Source organism: Protopterus annectens, chromosome 15.part0, assembly GCF_019279795.1.
Source record: "Protopterus annectens isolate FY-2018-M chromosome 15.part0, PAN1.0, whole genome shotgun sequence".
Classification (NCBI taxonomy): domain Eukaryota; kingdom Metazoa; phylum Chordata; order Ceratodontiformes; family Protopteridae; genus Protopterus; species Protopterus annectens.
Window position 1 is genome coordinate 441,482,277 of NC_056749.1, and position 13,868 is coordinate 441,496,144.

Sequence of the window (13,868 nt, forward strand, 5' to 3'; positions counted from 1 at the left end):
GGAATATTCCCCTTTGAATTTTTATATCTGGGATAATAATTTATCCTTTATCATGGCTTAATTGCAAAGAGGTCTGCCACTGTTTCATGATCACTGTAATGTGTAGGGTGTGTCTTATACATTTTAAGCACTCGTTTATCCACGAATGTGGGATACTATCAAACACTTTTTTGTAGTCAATCCATGCCATACTTACATTCTTCCTCTTTTTACAGTTCTCCACTATGACTTTATTTAACAAATGATCCTTTGTTCAATATGACTTTCTTTTATTGCCCTTTTGTTCTACTGCCATAATTGAACTTTCTTATAAATGACTATAAACTCTGTCGGCATCAATTCCTGTGTATAGTTTATACATCGTGGGAAGGCAAGTTATTGGTCTATAATTCTTAGGGTAGCTTCCAGGTTCACTCTTAAGTAGGAGCATTGTTTTTCCTGTTGTTAGCCAGGTTGGTGTGTATTTGGGGTGCGTGTATAAATATTTCTTACTCATGGATAAATCTTCGTGCAAAAATGTTAATACTTTTAACTAAAAGTTAGGTACTGCATCTGGGCCTGAGGTTTTCCAATTAGAGGCTTTACTTAACTTTGTTTCAATCTCTCTGGCTGTTACTTTATCCCATTTCATATCCTGTACCTTTAAACTTCTTATTATTTCTTTTACTTCTATCTATTTAGCATGTTTGTTGTGTTACACAGGATTCTTCATAGATACTTCTCCAAAATGTATCTATTTCTTCTCTTTTTTTAGTGGTCTTTAAATTCCTTTTACCTTGTTTCCCAATTCTTTATAACACATTTTGGGTCATCAATAAATTGCTTATTTTGTACTTTTCATTTATATTTATCTGCATGTCTTCTAAGTTTTCCACCTGTGCTGAGATTTTTAGTTTTTTTTTGTGATAGTGCATAATAGATCCTGGGTCTGTTCTAATACTGCGCAATGCTTTTATCACGTCTATCTTTCTTAGTATTTTTGTTGATCTGTTCCCTTTTCTATATTCTTCTAACAATGGCACTTTTTGTCTTAATTGCTTTATTGTTTTCTCTCGATACTTCCTTGATGATATTCAATTTCTCCCTTTCCTTTCCCTTACTAACCTGTGTTCTTGTGGTAGAACTTTATCAGTTATTAATTTAGCTGCACAGTAATATATCCTGTTTACTTCTGCTATATTGCATGGATCTCTATGGACAGTCCTAATTACTTGTTCATTTGTTTTATAAAACTTCTGACTTTTTGGGTTTTATTGACCTTCCGCAGTCTATTTCTTTCACTGATCTTAATATGTCTATCTATGTCTATTAAATCAAGCAACTCTTCTCTTAGCTCATTTTCTTCTAAACTGAGGGCATATTTTTTGTTTACCATTTCCTGCAGGCATTTCATAGAAAGTTCTATAGCATCTTCCTGTGGCACATTCTCTTCAATTTCATCCTGTGCTGTCCATTGCTCTGTCATATGGGAACTCAATGGTCTATCACTCCTCAACATTGACTGCATCAGAGTTTCCACAATTTTGTGTTTCTTCCCTTGCTGTCTAGCTTCAAGTGAATGTTTATACTGGTTTCCTATGGAAGGCTCCAAAATATCTTTATATGGCACCTGACCAATTGCTTCCCATTCCACTGGTTTTCCCTTAATTTGGATATCCATTGCTGTTTCCTGTTGTGGTGCTTTCTGAATTACATTTTCTACACCGAATCCTTCACTTTGCAGGTGCTCCATAACCTCAGTTTCTATTTCTTTAACTTCTACATTACTAATCTCCTTTTCTATTTTCCTCTTTGTCTTCTTATTTTTTGTACTGTAAAGTTTTCCCTGTCCGGATTTCTTTGCCTCTATTTCTCTTCAAATATCTTTGGTGGTGCTCTATTTGTATTGGTTAGTTTTGCTTTCTTCTTTGCATAAGTATTACACCATATTAAATCTCTTTTACTTTCCCATGTCCATATTTCTTCTTCAGATGTCTCCTGATCTTCCTGCTTCTCCTAACTTTGGAGACTCACTCCATCATGCTGTGATATAACCTGTGTTAGACCTTCTACACCAAATCCTTCACTTTGCAGGCACTCCATAACTTCAAGTTCTATTTTTAACTTCTACTTTACTAATCAACTTTTCCACATTCCCTCTTTGTGATATTTTTTATTGTGTAGTTTTCCATATCTGGATGTCTTTGTCTGTATTTCTCTTTGAATATCATTGAAGCTGACTTCTTTATATTGATTAATTTGGCTTTCTTCTTTGCATAAATATTGCACCATATGAAATCTCTCTTTCTTTTCCATGCCCATATTTCTTTTTTATACTTTTCAAAAATCTCTAGGTTTTGTTGTTTATGTTTTTACACTTTCTCAGATGCTTCTTTTTCAAAACAGATCAAAGTTTCTTGATCTATGTACCGTTTTTAAAAAAATTGCTGTATTAATGAATACAATTTTTTATTTGAAGCTTCTGACAGTTTTTCTTGTGGAAGTATTTTTCTTTTCTCTAATTTCTCTCAATTGTTTTGTATATCTTGTGTCTGGTAATTCTGGTCTTTTTGCATAATAGTAACAATAGATATTTCTTTCTTATCTTCAATAGTCCACTTTATCAGCTCTTCTTTGGCCTATCAATTTTTGGGATTTTTGTGGAATACTACTTCCTTCTACAATTCGGGGGGGCATCCTTCCCCTAGGCCTGGCCTGGCCCCATTGTAGGAATGTTTTCATATATTGAGGATTCTACACTGTCATCTTTTCCAGTCCTGACACTAGTAGCCTACCAGGATCGGGCACTTTTTTTATCCTGAGTTTTGTGCACCCAGCTATCTTTTTTTTTTAATTTTAACCTTCTTTTGTCCATGATATATGTTGTATAAATACAGACTATTTATCAGTGTTGTCTTGGTGAGATTTTGTGAAAAACAGGGTGCACCTAGCAAAAGTACTCACCAAGACTTGAGGTGAATTCAATTTCATCAATAATACTCTCCATTACTTGCTGACTTATCATCTCTCCAGTCAGACCCCTAAGTATATACATGGGTAGATGATCATTGAGGCTGGCTGGGAGGCAGCTGGAGTGGTAATAGATGGAAGGTCTATTTGTTAGTGTCCAGTCTAGGATAGATTGCTTGTTACTATGTTTGTCAATCCTGGTTGGGGTTTGTATTGTTTGAGTGAAACCATAGAGGTTAATAAAGTTGGAGGTGGTGTCTGAAGACTAAGTATACCATTCCATATTGAAATTCCCCTTTATTATGGTTTTCTGGTTAAAGATGAGCGTCAGCACAACTAAGAAGGTTTTCAATAATGGATGGGATGTTACCTGGGGAAGTATAAATTGCTATAATTATTTAATTTTGCTTATTGGCATTTAGATTAAGGCGTGAGATTAAAATTTCAGAGTTCATGAGGCTTGGAGTGTTAAGCTCTAATTGTTCAAGTATAAGAGAGTCTTTGTATATTATGGCTATACCTCTGCCAAGTTTCTGGGTCATGTCAAGTCTATGTATATTGTAGCCTTTGGTTAGGATTTCAGTATCATTCATGTGAGGTTTTAATTAAGTTTATTTTATTTTTTATTTAATATTTGTTTACCGGGAAAGTCCAACTTGTAACAAATCCAATTCTCAGTGGGAGCCGGGGGAGAAAAGCTCCAGATGCATGTCTTTGTAAGTTTCTGCTAAGACTGCTATATCTGGAGAATATAGAGAGAGGGTTGCATGAAATTCAGGAATTTTGTTTAAGATGCTCCTGAAATTCATATTTATAATTAAAAGGTCAGTGCTATTATGTGGTTGATTGATGATGTTATCATCATGACATATGGAAATCCATTTACACAATCCTTTCCACAAAGGAGGTAACTCCACTGACCCTTCAAACTATTGCCCAATAGCTATACTATCCCCACTTTTCAAGATACTAGAAAAATGCATTCACTCCCAGTTACTTAAACACTTGCTTGAAAATGATCTCCTAACACCCACCCAACATGGTTTTAGATCCCATCACAGCACATCTACTGCACTGCCCTCTTTCACCCAAACTGTGGCAGAAGGCAGTGATAACAGGCCTACTTCTCTCCTGTCTATTTCTTGATCTCTCCAAGGCCTTCGATAGTGTCTCCCACTCTAAACTGTTAACTAAATTTTCTGACCTTCGTCTTTCTCACCTCTCTATATCTTGGTTCTCTAGTTATTTATCTAACAGACTTCAATCTATATGCTGGCAAACCATCACCTGTCCTTTTCTACCCATCTACACTGGAGTTCCCCCAAGGCTCTATCCTGGATCCTCTCTTGTTCATTATCTTTACTAATAGCTTGCACTCTGCTATGAACTTCTTAACCTTTTTACAATATGCTGATGTCTCCACTATTATAACCACGGCCCACACCATCCCTGAACTCCTTTCTTGCACTCAAGACACTTTCACTTCCATTGAGAGCTGGCTCACTGACAGACAATTAATATTAGACCTCCAAAAAAAACTAAACGTTTGCTAGTCCTACCAAAAAACCTTGCACAACATAAATCCTCTTTCTTCATTACTTCCCTCAATAACACCATTATCAGACCAGAACCACAAACCAAATTACTTGGTGTTACTATCGATGATGAACTAAAATTCGACATACATATCAATCTATGCATAAAAAAACCTCCAAAACTTGGTCTGCTGCACCAAAATCAAAAATTTATTTATAACTCCTCTGAACCCCCCCCTAGCCTTATCTCTCCTCTTACCCAGTCTTCTGTATGCAGCCCCAGTCCTCACTAACCTACAGTCTTCTCTTCTCAGCAAACTAGAACAAACCTATAATAAAATAGCTAAATTTGCCACTAACCTCTCCTATAAATCCCATCACTGCCTTGCCCTTAAATCTTTGCAATGGCCTGAATCCCCAGAACAACTTCTCCTTCCACAACTGCATATAATACACTCAACTCTTTACAACCCCACATCCTGCTCCTCTATCTCTAATATTGTATCACTATATAACCCCCAATGTCAACTCCGTTCATCAGACAAACATCTTCTGGACATATACAAACTATCAAAAAACATTGGCAAGTCATTATATAAATACTCAGTTGCTCATTCCTGGAACTCCCTTCCTCACAATATAAGAAGTATCCCCCATAAGTCCCAATTCAAAGTAGCACTCAAGCACTACCTACAGAACACCTGGTTCTATCCCTGTCTAGCTCCAACCTGATCCTACTTACCTTCTTCCTAATACCACTTCCTTATACTCACCACCTTTTCTCTTTCTTCTCTTCTTGCCCCTCTTCCTTGGAAAAAATTTCCAACTCCCTCTATGAGTAAATAGTTCCTTTTTTCTCCTTGCTTCCACACCGTCATGTTGATACTATACATAAATACATTTATATAAAAACTTGTACAAAACAGTTTAATTGTGTTAGCATCTTTTGTTGTATAAATTTGTTTTGTGATGTAATTTTCCTTTTTGGAATGATTGTAATTGTAATTGGAGCTTTTCTCCTCAGGTCTTCACTGAAAACGGGTTATTCGTTCAGCTGGACTAACCCGGTTAACAGATGGCAATAAATAAATAAATGTTCTGGTAGAAAGTATTTTCTGGTGGCTGGGATGTTTGTTGGTGTGGTATTGGGCCTAAATTTGGATGTTTATCTCCACTTAGTTTAAATTAACTTAAAGAGAAATAGATGTGAGTTTATTTATTTATTATTTATTTTTATTTTACATTTGTTGACCAGGAGTAGTCCTAATAACCTGCAATTAGCCTTTTTTCAGTGGAGGCCCAGGGAGAAAAGCTCCAGAAATATATTATAAACTACAGTAATACATTCATTAGACTGTACAGTAAAACAAACACAGAGGCAAAATCAAAAAAGGTATTACAGCGATGTTTTAGCTGGTATTTACAACATTTGTACAATTATCGAATATTTACAAGTCAATTAGTAATGCAGTCAATGTGGGAAAAAGACATTCTAACAGTCTAAGTATTTCTTCAGTGCAGATACATGATGCTGTCAGATCAAGATTATAAAGGACATCTGTAAGGGAGAGAGATTATCCTGGAGTATATAGGAGTCAGGGTTTGCCAAAGTACAGGTAGACAGTCCAGGAGGAATAGAAGTGTTGAGATAGTAAGAGAGTAATAGTACAAAGTTAGGAGAAGTGGTTAGACAACACTTCATGGTGGATGAGTACAGTGGCAGGACCAGAGTGTTTTTAGGTGTTCTTTGGCGGCTGCTTTGAATTGTTGTGGTTGATTTAGTAATCTAATTTGAAGTGAAAGCTTATTCCATGCTATGGTAGGATGGTAACTATATAGGTTGCTTCCAATTTTTGTCCTAGGTTTATAGAGAAGTACAAAGTCTTGGTCAGAGCTGCAAGTGATTTAGTTGGAGAATAGTTGGATATGAGGGAGGATAGGTGAGGGCAGTAGAGAGGTTGATATATTGTAGAGTGTAAAATCTGAAAGTGAGAGAGCAGAAACAGGTTAGGTAGTTTCAGCCAGTTTAAGTGGTTAAGTGAAACACAGTGATGAGTTTTATAAGTATGTTGGGCAGAGAATCTGGCTACTTTATTATAGGCTGAGTTAAGTTTTGCTAGGAGTGAGGCGTTAAGGTTTGTGAGCATTTGAGAACCATATAGTAGACTGGGTAGTAGATAGGTGTAAGATAGGGTTACTTTAGCTTTGCAGGTGAGAAACTTTCTATTTCTTTAAAGGAGAACTAGTTTCTGATGGTCTTCCTGATGCAGTTGTTTATGTGCAAGTCAAATTTAAGTTGATCATCTATAGTGACACCTAAGAGTTTGGAGCTAGGTTCATGTACTTTTGGAGTGTTATTAAGGGATAATATAGTAAAAGTAGATTTAAGATTAGTAAGAGATTTGGGGAGAAATAATAGGAGTTTGTTTTTTGGGGGGATTTAGGATTAGTTGGTTGTTGATGAGCCAGGTTTCTACTGATGTAAAGGCTGCTTGAGTAATAGCAATAAGACCAGAGGGACAGTCTGAGATGGTAATCACAGTAGAATCCGTCTGCATATTGAACTAGAGATGACTGAAAGCAAGAGGTGCAGGGTAGTTTGGCAAAGATATTAAATAGCAATGGACCCAGTATGGATCCTTGGGGAACTCCCATTTTTACATGGACGGGAGAGTGCAGAGAGCCATTTCACTGATTGTAATCTATCAGAGAGATAGCTGGAAAACCAAGTGACAGTAGGAGGGGAGAAATTAAGATTAGTCAGTTTAGTAAAAAGAGAATGTGAGACAGTGTCAAAGGCTTTAGATAGATCTAGAAATAAACAAGAAACAAGTTTGTTGTTATTGCGAGCCAAGGAAATAGTGTTGGTAAAGGAGATTAGGGCAGTACTAGTACTGTGCTTTGGGCGGAAACCATGCTGAGTGGGAGTTTGCTTGTGTATACATTTTTCAAGTAGCTTTGAGTGGTGTGATAGAATGGCTATAGGTCTAAAATTAGAGATTTCTTGGGAAGTTCCTCCTTTGTGGATAGGTAATGTATAGAATTCTTTAAAGATGGATGGAACATGAGACTGAGATAGAGCAGTTAATCAAGATAGATACAGGAAGGGCAATAGTATTGGCTGCTAGTTGGAGGAAGTAGGAAGGAATGCTATCAGCAGAGATAGAGCAAGGTTCTAGTTTAAACACTAGTCTAGCATATTTGTGGAGCAAGTATGTTGAAAGTGTTGGACGAGTGTATCTAAATGAAAAGGGTTCTGTGTTGGAGGAATTATAGAGATGTGGTGTTACGATAATGTTTGTGTGTCTGATTGTAGGGGTGGTAGTGATTGGTTTAGTGGAACAGTATATAAAAGTGGCATGTTGTTTATCATAGGAAGTAATTAGGTAGACTATATTGAGTAAGCTAAGTAGTGGTGTGTAAGTCATTATCTTAAACTGTAGCCCAAAAACTTTATCTTTTTACTATACATCTCAACTGTCTAGAATTTTGCAGAACGTTTGTTTTTTTTTTGCTAATATTTTAGTCTCTTCCTCATAAAATGTAAGGTTTTCTTGCAACCCTTTGAGGACTAAGGTCACTTAATGCTCACATGCCCTTGAGTTTCTGTCTTAGTATCCTTGAGAAAACGCATGCAAATGCAAACCATATCATTCTAGGACTCTTGAGTTTATAAGAATAACATTTAAAATCTGTTTTTGATTTAGGACCTTTACCCCCTCCCTGTTTTCGGCTTCGCCCAAAATTCTAGTGCTAAGGTTGAGAGGTACGTTTGCAGAACACCTCCCAGAATTTAAATCAGTGGTAAATAAGGCATTTTAAAAACTGCACTATGTACAAGATTAACATTTCGGTAGTGGTATCTGCAAGTGGTTTGTGTGTGTCTATCGATAGACAGATTGTGCGCGCGCGCGCACACACACACACACACACACACACACACACACACACACACACAGTATTGCACGGCGGTGTAACAAACTTGCGTATATACTGTTGGAGAATTACCGTTAAATTGGCCTACATAATACTAGTGTATAGTAACTAGAGAAGTCATGTTACGCTGTATTAGTGCACTACATCAACACCAGCCTAAAATACATAACACAAAAAAGCTTGTCTATACACCATAAAATCGCGGACATTATTAACACGCACAGTTATTAGTTAACTGTATGACATTTAAGAAAATGTCTTACTCTTAAAGGAGCTACGCTTTATTTTCTTTTTATAGCTTGTTGCATTTCTTTACCAGACTTGCTGAAACCTGTTCGGTTGGGTTTATCAGGGTGACGCTTTTGTCAGCATTTTACTGGCATCATTTTCTGCAACATTTCCAACATCACCAGTTCCCTGTAGTTTGGTGGAAGGACTGCAGGCATCGTAGGGCTTACAGTCATTCAGGATCATCCTCATCAAAGTTGTGGGAGTCACCTTTTTCACTTGCCCTTCATTGCATAATCGCGTGATTATTCATCGTAGAAAGTTAAGCGAGCTGCAAAACAATTTACATTATATTTCAAGTGACTAATGCCTAACTTTCCAGGTGACGCCAGTCAGTATTATGTGACAACTACTAAAAAGCCTTTAGGTATGAGATTTCATTTGGGATGTTTAAAATTAATATTTGTTACTAAATCACAGCATATATTATAATTACTGTTGGAATAACACGTCTTAAGTAAAATGTACCCATTAAATAAACATTCTTTAAAAATATTTAACAGAAGTCACGCTGTACATTTATCAATGGAAAAAATACTACATTTTGAAGTCGGTGGCTCGTTGGTCTAGGGGTATGATTCTCGCTTAGGGTGCGAGAGGTCCCGGGTTCAAATCCTGGACGAGCCCATTTTTTCCTAAACATTTCAAAAATCATTTTTAGTATTTCACTTCAACACGCCTCACCATATTAGTAGTTAAAATACTTTGTATTACGGTTTTTGAAAAATATGCAAAAACGGGAGTGACGCATGTGTCTTGGAATATATATGCAGGAATCGCAATACTAAAATACATGATTTTTTGTTTAAATTATCGTAAAAAAATATAAGTACTAGGGCTCGTCCGGGATTTGAACCCGGGACCTCTCGGACCCAAACCGAGAATCATACCCCTAGACCAACGAGCCATACTATAATTTTTTTTACTATTTTTCTACTTACTACATACAGTTCTTTTAAGTTCCATTGTCTTTCGCTCCCCAAGGAGCGTTACATTTACAGAGCAACTGTTAATGTATAGATCTGCCACCAAGCCCGATATACCCTTTTCTATATAAGGGTATAGGCCAACGACTCGCTGATCTGCTGCTCAATTGTTTCCGATCGTTTTTCAGGGTGGTTAGCAGGCCAATAAAATAGACTATACTGTTTAAAGATAGTTTTTCCTAACAGCTACTGTGATACCAAGACAGTAAGCTGCAGCGCTTCGAATTTTATTTCCGGAGGTGAAGGTAATGCCTAAGCGTTCTACTATGCCATTTATTTCGGTAAATAAAATCCGTGTTTAAAAGATGTAGCTAGAGTATTTAAACCCAAACCAAATGAAAACATCACAAACTACTGACTATTGTAAGTTTCGCTTTACTATGTCATAGGATAGCAGCTGTTACCATATTTAAGGTACGACGAAGTTACAGGAAGTTAGAGCGCCTGCTGCCAATAAGTCGTTTAAATTCTTTTCACGTGTTAATAAACGAGGCGTTTCCTAGATAGAAATCCCCGACAATACAGAGAGACGTCGGCATGCATGTGCTAAGGAAGAATGCACATTTGTTTTAAATTCACCTTGTTCTTCTGCAAACCTCTCACTTGTCCATAATTTTCAGGACGTTCCTGATTTTGAAATCCGAGAAAAGGTGTTGAATTGCACGTAATAAGGGTATTAAGAATGGCAAACATTGAGTTATAGACTTATTTTGCTTAAGAAAATATAAATTAATTCACATTATGTTGGGCTGCCACATTTTCAAATGCTCGAAGTGGGGCTTTTTTGTAGAAATATGCGGTTTTGCAGGACACGTTACAAACCATAAAGTGCAGTGTTCCATTTTCTGCCAAAGATAAAAGCTTATCCCTGTAGGATTTGCATTTTTATGTTGTTTCATATAACAGATGTTTCAGATACGAAATAGTTTCATATAACTATTAAAGAAAACTTGGGAAATAATTTATGTCCTAAAATCTCAGGATATATGCAATTTTTTTACCCCCCCCCACGAAACAACTGCCTAAATAAGGCCCATCCTGTGCAAAGAGGTGGTAACGCTAACATTCTATTATTCTGTCAATTTCTCAAGTTAATAGTACTGATTTTAAATGTGTCCCTGATTTAGGGTTGTCACCTTTTAAAATGCCCAAAGTGGGACGTTTTTGGTACAAACTTCAGATTTTGAAGGCCAAAACATATCCACGGCTAGTAAAAGGACAGAATTTCATTTTGTTGCCTAAATAAAAGCTTATTATTATAGCATTTCAGTTGCTTATTCTGTTTCTTATAACATTTAGGTGTTTCAGATACAGAATAACTGTTTTATGCAACGATTACATAAAATATAGGAAATAATTTTACCCTAAAATCTCAGGACATTTGCCATTTTTACAATTTTTTTTTTTGCAGGACACAACTGCCCAAAGAGGGACTGTCCCTCGCAAAGTGGGACAGGTGGTAACACTACCCTGATTATTTCTGGATTTGTCCCTGAATCTGTCCTCTGGCCTATGTCTCATAGGTTCATAGGTAGGTACTAGGCTGTCAGTCCTAGGGCCTATACAAGCCTTGCCAAAAAGGCACCCTGGCTTTTGCAAACCAAGAACATTATTTTCCTGTGCCCCTGTCGAGCAGAGCCACAGAGGTGATCCCTGGGGTGAATTTCCTATTTGCCAACCAATCATCAAGATTTTTTTTGAAGAGTGCTAATGAGGAGCTTTGTTTGATATAGATAGGTAGTTTGTTCCAGAGTATGGGAAGTCTCTGGGACAGGAATCTATCCCTCCAGCATGTTCTGTTTATAGTGGTGACAAGGTTTAGGTCCCTAGAGCATGTAACTTGGAGGGATTGTGATTTTTTTAAGTGGAGCATGTCCAACAGCTCTGGGTTTGACATAGCTTTGTATATTAGGCAGAGATCGCCTTTGAGTAGGTGATATGCAACGGAGTAAAGCTGGAGTTTTTTTAGACGATCTACGTAGGGCATCTGTTTGAGGCCAGTAATCCCCTTTGTGAGGTATTTCTGTGGCCTTTCCAGTTGTTGTAGATGTCTTGTGAGGTACATACCAAAAGAGCGTCGTACTCTATAATGGGTCTAATGAGTGACAAGTAGAGGGGAACAATGACCTCTTTTTTCCTGGATGAGAAACCTTTTGTGATGAGGTGTGCCACGTAGAAGGATTTCCTGACTACTGTGGTGATGTGATTATCAAAGGAGAGACTACTGTCCACCTGTATTCCAAGGTCTCTTATCACACTTTCGGTGTTAAGTAGACTACCACCTATGTGGTAGCTCATGGGTACAGAGTTTTTACCAAAGGGGATGATGCACTTTTTGGCATTGAGCTTGAGGCCATGGCTTTGACACCAGGCATCTGTCTCAGTGAGGCCCTTTTGTAGGATGTCCACATTTATGGCTCCTAGTTTGCAGTCATCTGCAAACTTCATTAGCCAAAGACCTTCTGTGTTAGCCTGTACTTCAGAAAAGTATATACCAAACAAGAGATGACCCAGGACTGAACCCTGTGGTACTCCACTTGTCACTGATCTGAAGTTGGGTTTGGAGTCTGCTACTTTCACAGTGTGGGTTCTGTCAGTGAGCCAGTTGGCAACCCATCTTGTGACATAGGGATTTATACCTAGTTTAGTGAATTTATCTATAATTCCAGAGTGGGGGATGGTGTCAAAAGCCTTGGCGAGATCTAGCTAGGCTGTGTGAACCACCTTACCCTTGTCTACGGCTTTGGAGACTGCTTCAAAGAAGTCAATCAGGTTTAGGAGACATACTCAACTTTCCTCACTTGTCTAGAGGAAAACAGTTTTTAGTACATAATAAATAAGCACCTATCCAGGCATGTCTAAGGGTCAGCTCCCGGTGTTTTCTCCTGTCTACCTGATGAATCTGGGCATCTTGGGGCAATGCAGCAATTGCCTCATGTACACAGCCAACCCTCTCCTCCTACCACCCAACACTACAACCTGTGAGAGATGCACTTATATAGCCAAACTGGAAGCAAAGCTCTCTTCACCCAAGACTGGACTAGACAGTCAAGAGGAGAAGGTAAACACTTGCAGCACACCACACTCATCACATAGTCCCTCAAAACCTACACCACCAAACACACACATAGCAACACAAAACACACACCTACATTCGCGGAGGCTCTCAATAAAAATCTGCTCAAGCAACAGAGACCTCCAAAGCAGAAACACATGCAACCTCCACCCCCCAACACAACCCAAATGACACATAGCCCACAAACTCAGTGTGCCACTCAACCACAGCCCATAAGGCATAACAACGTACCCAACACTCTAGTCATAGGTGACTCTATAGTCAGGCACACTGATGTTCCACTCACCAGGCTAAACAAGGAGAAAGTTACTGGCAGGTGTCTGACGGGTGCCAGGATCCGCCACATAATGCAAGCATTCAGGTCACTCCACAACAAGTACAAATATGACTCCGTCATTGTCCATGTTGGTGTGAATGACCTGAGACGTACCTCTCTGGATTACATGAAAAGAGACATGGAAGAGATCTCTGATCTTGTAGCCCAGGCAGGTATGACTCTAGCCCTGAGTAGCATCCTGCCATCACCCAGAATGATACCACAGTACAAGGACAAAATGATTAACTTCAACAATTGGCTAAGCTTCTGGTATCATTCTAAGGGGATCCAGTATCTGTCTGCCTGGGATGACATGATCGACAGACCACAGTGCTTTGTCAGAGATGGCCTGCACCTGTCGCCCTTGGGATTCCAGATACTGGCTAAGGCTCTTGCCACTCCTATAGTGTCTTTTTTAGGCAAAGTTCAAATGACAAATTCACCACCGTAACAGGTACAAGCAAGCAAAATCTGAGGGTAATTCTACTCAATGCTAGAAGTCTAAACCTCAAAATGCATTCACTCAAGGCACTCCTTAAAATGGAGAACATCAACATCTGTGCAGTGACAGAGACCTTGTTCAAGGCTCCAGAGAGCACCTCTGCATTACCAGGCTATAATTCATACCACACCTTTCGGCCACCTAACCTGGACCGAAACACTAAAGGTGGAGGCGTGTCCATATTCATTAAGGATATCCACACCTCCAGGCTAGTTGCTCAGCATAATATCCAAGTGCAACTAACTCTGGGCAAGACCGCAATCTAAATTGTAACTTGCTA

The 13,868-nt window shown here is 38.3% G+C and overlaps 2 non-coding genes across 2 annotated transcripts; one reads left to right on the forward strand and one right to left on the reverse strand.

Moving 5' to 3' along the window:
• The first annotated feature begins 9,263 nt into the window (after nt 1-9,263).
• Nucleotides 9,264-9,335, forward strand: TRNAP-AGG. Its single transcript has one exon. It is a non-coding gene; the product is annotated as a tRNA-Pro (tRNA).
• A 208-nt stretch (nt 9,336-9,543) lies between these two features.
• On the reverse strand, nt 9,544-9,615 carry TRNAP-UGG. The gene has a single exon. It is a non-coding gene; the product is annotated as a tRNA-Pro (tRNA).
• Nucleotides 9,616-13,868: the final 4,253 nt, after the last annotated feature.